This window comes from Salmo salar, chromosome ssa15 (genome assembly GCF_905237065.1).
Source record: "Salmo salar chromosome ssa15, Ssal_v3.1, whole genome shotgun sequence".
Taxonomy (NCBI): domain Eukaryota; kingdom Metazoa; phylum Chordata; class Actinopteri; order Salmoniformes; family Salmonidae; genus Salmo; species Salmo salar.
This window is the reverse complement of record NC_059456.1, coordinates 52,345,933-52,352,028: the sequence shown is the minus strand read 5'-3', so window position 1 is coordinate 52,352,028 and position 6,096 is coordinate 52,345,933. Positions and strand designations below refer to the sequence as shown.

General features: G+C 41.0%; 1 long non-coding RNA gene across 1 annotated transcript; it reads right to left on the bottom strand.

Moving 5' to 3' along the window:
• Positions 1-1,408: 1,408 nt before the first annotated feature.
• Positions 1,409-5,413, bottom strand: LOC106571605 (uncharacterized). The gene is made up of 2 exons (XR_001320950.2): positions 3,706-5,413; positions 1,409-2,262 (listed from the first exon to the last, which is right to left on the bottom strand). It is a non-coding gene; the product is annotated as an uncharacterized lncRNA (long non-coding RNA).
• Between the last annotated feature and the right edge of the window lie 683 nt (positions 5,414-6,096).

Here is a 6,096-nt window from a genome sequence, read left to right as displayed (position 1 = left end):
TGCTCTCCTCCTGCTACTTCCAACCCATCAAGGTCTCAGAAGTGCAGGGGAGTACTAAATGTCTCACTATCTTATTCCATAGCTACTTAAATTTATCTCGATACCCTCAATGATCCTGGATCACCTACAGATGTCATATATTCCTGTCCCGTTGGCTTAGAATATATCCTGATACTTGACATAAGTCTACCATTATTAAACTTATTAAACAACAAAATATAATAATACTATTATATTAATTCCACAGCCTTGTTGTGTTAAATCGCTTCCACTGAATACAACCACAGCTGACTACCTAGGGGAAAATAAACTTGGCTAGATAATGTACAAGAATACTACTACTTGTCAAAAGATATTCAAATAACATAATCAGATCAAAAATGACTAATCTGAACTACTCCACAAAGGAAAATTAATGTACCCTTATTGTTCTAGGAAAATAGACTTAAGGAAGCCTACCCTTAGTCTAAGGCTTTGCCCTTTTAGTCTTCTCATTGGTTCAAATGATCAATTGTGTCTAAGAACTTTAACTCCATCATAATTATCAGTTATACGAATTCCCTTAAAGTCAGTATCACAAATGACCTTAAATTCACTATCCAAATGGCTTTTCAATGTGGCTGATCAGACCACACAGGGAAGCCACTAGAGGGGTCAAAAGTCATACCACCCTTTCAAAAATGTGTTTCTTACTTTATTAGACAAATGAAAGCTAAGGACTTTATCTACATTTTGTATCCCAGGTTCCCAGAACATTCCCTATCAAAATGAATTTCACGTGTTTAATTAAAACTCAGAAAACAAAACTTCCAAAATGCCATGTGTGTATACCCCATTAAGATATCCTGTCCCTAGGAATTTTTCCCAAAGAGAGCTAAGCGCTCCTTTTTCTGGCTGTGGGCGCCTGACCTTCTTCTCGCTGTATTTGTCTCAACCCCCTCTCTGGCCTCTCTTGCCTCTGTTACTTCCCTCAAATCTGCTAGCCCCCACCCTACGAGGTTCTGTTTGATGGCACAACTTATCTCGGGACGCATTCCACTGAGGAAAGCAATTTTTATTGCTGATAACACGGGGCATCAAATCCATCCACTACCGGGGGTTCTATTAACCCACTATTTGCGTTGAACACGTCCTTTAATCTCTCTAGGTATTGGCTTATAGTCTCACTGTCTGCTTGTTTACACTCGTGGACCTTAGAGAAATCTGCATGTCGGTGATAGTGGTCCCTCAGATTATTACACAACTGTGTGATTTTCTCGACACACATCTTTCCATCTGTCGCCCAGGGCACTACTATCAAATCACCATGTCCTGGTACCCAATTTATTTGTTTAACCATTGATTCCAATCTTTCAACATTTAAAAAGCAAATGAAAAAGGTATTTCAAATAACCAAATACAACCTAGCTAATTTCCAAAGCATATGAAATTGTTTTATTACAGAGGTACCAAAACTATACTTCAAGGGCTCAGAGCGAGTGACCTCACCGATTGAAACGCTATTAGCGCGCACCACCGCGGTTACACTCACCCCCCTTACAAATAGCACGTCCTCGAGTTAGCTTGCGCTTTAAAGTTGCCTTTACGCGCTTCCCCCTCCTGCTTCCACTCGGAACAGGTTTTGTCTGTTTTTTGTTTTAGCGTTTCCAATATTCTACCGGGCTCCCCATCGACTGGGAGTCCGTTGGGTGCCTACTTTTATCCATTCCCTATATAATTTTTCCCCCTTCTCTTCCATTCCTTACCGTCTATCCCCCCCATTTATCTTGAGGGTGGATTTCAATGCTTTTAACACCCTCTCCCCATCAGTTTTCGTAGCCATTTCTGTTTTCTTATACTACTCCAACCCTCTTATGGCTCTATTAACACACTCTATATAAGTTTAATATTCCCACGTTGTTTTGTTATACACTTTCAATTTCTATATTTGCCAATTTTGTACACTCACATTCACTGGGATCATTCACACTCTCATACATACAACCACCTATACTTTAAAGTGCTCCTCCGCTCTGGGGTGTACCCCCAAGTACACCTCTCTGTCGGAGCGCAACACTATCGTGTACTTTATAGTGCACCTGCGATCCTAGCCGTACTAGTTACGGACCTTGTCGTCATCGCTACACTTTCTATAATTTAGGTGTTCCTATGATCGTGGCCGCCAATAGCGCAACACCATCTAATCAATTATTTCCCTATACCCTCAGTTCCCACCCTGTGGTCCTAGCCTGAGGATTTCAACATGGCCATGTCTGAATTAACCTCTTGACGGTCGCCTAGGATAGGGGGCGCCACAGCGCATTTTGAAAAAAATGTGTGCCCATTTTAAACGGCCTACTACTCAAACTCAGAAGCTAGGATATGCATATAATTAATACTTGTGGATAGAAAACACCCTAAAGTTTCCAAAACTGTTTGAATGGTGTCTGTGAGTATAACAGAACTCATATGGCAGTCAAAACCCCGAGACAGATCGAAACAGGAAGTGGAATTCTGAATTGTGGACTCAACTTCATCACGTTGCCTATTAATCACACCGTGAGCTATGGTTCATTGAGCACTTCCTATTGCTTCCACTAGATGTCCCCAGTCTTTACAAAGTGATTTGAGTCTTCTACTGTGAAAACTGACAGAATGACACGCTGTGGAACATGGTCACACGGAGAGGGCCATCACCATTATGACGCCGGCGCCCCTAGCTACCCTCCCCTTTCGAAACATTTTGAAACACAATGCAATCGCCCCCCTCGAATCTTATTGGAGCTCTGGTTGAAAAAGGCCCTAAAGATTTATGTTATACAACGTTTGACATGTTTGAACGAACCTAAATAAGAAAAAAATGCATTTTGTTGAAAGAGTAGCCCCGCGCACGTCGGAACTTTTGGTGCAGCCTTCAGAACGCGCTAACAACAACAAGCTAATGGAACATAAAGGATGAACTTTTTCGAACAAAAATACATTTGTTGTGGACCTGGGATTCCTGGAAGTGCCTAAGCATGAAGATAATCAAAGGTAAGGGATTATTGACAATAGTATACAAGACTAGATTTGATATGCGATTGTTCCAAGATAGCGCTGACCTGTATTGCTAGCCTATTGTTCTGAGTATCGCATCCCCTTTTATCGCAAAGTGTGATTACCCAGTAAAGTTATTTTTAAATCTGGCATTACAGGTGCTTTCAAGAGATATTCATCTATAAATCTTAGAATGACAATATTACATTTTAAAAATGTTTTCGAATAGTAATTTAGTAAATTGTAGCGCTGTTTCATTGGATGCATTTGAGGGAAAATAGTTAGTCAACGTTACGCACCGATGTAAAATGCTGTTTTTATATATAAATATGAACTTTATCGAACAAAAGAATGCATGTATTGTGTAACATGATGTCCTAGGTGTGTCATCTGATGAAGATTGTCAAAGGTTAGTGCTGCATTTAGCTGTTTTTTTGTTATTTGTGATGCATGTGGTTGGTCGGAAAATGGCTATGTGGCTACTTTTACGATATACTCCTCTAACATAATCTAATGTTTTGCTTTTGCTGTAAAGCCTTTTTGAAATCGGACAACGTGGTTCGATTCAGGAGAGGTGTATCTATAAAACAATATAATTTGAAAAAAAAAAAAAAAATTATTACATTTTGTTATGCTAATAGCGATAGGATTTTGCGCTGGATGTCCGTCCGAGGCCGCACAGGGGTTAACCCTCACATTTACCACACTTAGGTTTGCTCAAATCAATATTCATTACGATTACAATAATTCGTAATTTAGTTTACTTACATCGAACAGGTGCTTCAAAAAAATTATTTGGATATAGCCAATATGCAGACCTTCAGTTATTATAACAATAGGCGTCTGCTTACCTGTTTTTAGTTGTCTGGACTCTTTGTGAAACACACCGTCCCACGACAGCGATGTCCAATCGGCTGATCAATACTCAGCGAAGTTCCAGTACCAGATCACGTCGGGGTCACCAATTGTTGGGTCTGCGTCAATTCGAATCTGGTATCAGAACAAAATAGTCAGCACAGAGTAACTTCCGATTTCTTTGTACTTTAAATAATGCAAACACTTGAATGGTAAATATGATGTTCGTATATACGGGCTCACTGAAACACCACGCAGGGCAGACAGAGAACTGGAATGACTTCACAAGTTTTTCTTTAAATACTTCTTGACAGACTTAGTTCCCTCTCCCTGAGGGCCTGTCATAGTAGAGGCTTGGGTGTGGTTTAGACTTACTCCAGCCTATCGTTGGCATGCAGGCTGGTCCCAGCCTCTAGACGCATCTTTGTTGCCAAGCATAGTTGTCTTCTAGCTTATCTTCGTGTGTGTACCCGAGAGTCAGACACCCAAGGACAGTGCCTGTTCTTATTATGCCACAGCCATTCTCCCCTCTATCAGTTCCTCACATACACCTGTCCTTGAGCGGCCCCACAACCAGGCATTGTGTGTCATGAGTCTACTCAGCCTACACTACTAGCCAGCAACCCTCCAGTTAGTCATGTCTATTATATGTTGCTCAATCTATGTTAATACAATATAAACCTCTTATGTTTAGCATTAGTATTCATAAGTTATGCACCACAACTAGTTTAAGAAAATATAACCCAACAGAATGAATCAGTGACAGTGGCTAACTGCTAGCATTGCAACGCAATCACTAGCCTGCTATTCAGTGGAGTGGCTGTGTGGCCCCAAATCTGCGATTAAGAGTCTCTTTTACAAGTTCAAAATTGTAAGCGTTCACCATTGGTCATGCTGTCAATGAAGCATGATTTGTGCCGCGCTCAAAACAACTGTTAACTCGTTTTGAATGGTCATCCAACTCGGAATTGTAAATCCGACCTCTTTCTAGTGCTACGACCTAAAGGTCAATGACGTCATCATGATTCAACCTTGTTTTTTTTCCAGAGTTCTCAGTTGTTTTTAAAGCACCATAAATCCAGAGAATGCCAGACTTTGATGACAAAATTTGTTCCTGTTCAAGTGAGCACAGCACAACAAGGTGAGTCCAAAAATGTACTGTATGCTGCTGCATAAATGATGTAATATGCCAGGGAGATATGTATACTGTAGCTAAGAAAGTAATATGAAGTGTATTTTGTGTAGTAAGACGTTAATAGCCCATGGGCCTCACCCTAATAATTTGGTCTATTTACCCCTCTTAATTTCGCCTACTGTTCTGACTTGGTGGTGCACATGTCGCCTATAACCTGTTTTAGAGAAATGTAATTATCGAATATCGTAAGAGCTTTCATTGTCTGCTTATATGCCCGCTTTATTTATCCTATGGTCCTGGCTTGGTGTATAGGGAGAACACTTTAAGAACAGCCCTTGTTCTGAATTCTGTTGCTGTACATTTCAATAGTGCTAAACAAATAGTTATACTGACTACGTCCGTCCTAGGTCGCTCATTAATGTCTTCATCGAAATTACGGATTGCCTCTTATCCGCTTGTTGTCCCCTTATGCCATAGTTTGTACCTCTCAATTGTCATTAGAAACCACATTTGTTTAAGCAAGTCAGTGTAACAGTATAGCTTACGTCCCTCTCCTCGCCCCAACCTGGGCTCGAACCAGGGACCCTCTGCGCACATCAACAACTGACACCCCACGAAGCATCGTTACCCATCGCGCCACAAAAGCCGCGGCCCTTGCAGCGCAAGGGGAACAACTACTACTTAAGGTCGCAGAGCGAGTGACGTCACCGATTGAACCGCTATTAGCGCGCACCACCGCTAACTAACTAGCCATTTCACATCGGTTACATCAGCCATATCAGCTGTTTTTTTTAAAGGCAGTAAATAAGGCAGTAAATGAGGCTGAATAAACTGTTTCGCTGCCAAACAAGGCTCTGCTGATAGCCAGGTGTAGCAATGGTAAGCTGTTTGGACTGCAGTTGGGACAGCTTTATGTAGGCCATAACAGTTTGTGGGTACCGTTTGTCACTGTTATAGTGAAATTAATGTATTATTTAGTGTTGTGTAGTGGCTTTTCTGGCATGCATCCCACTTTTTTTTTTGCCTCACCAAGATTTACATGCTAAAATTACCACTGGGCTTAAAATGATTTTGCAGGAGATTCATATTAT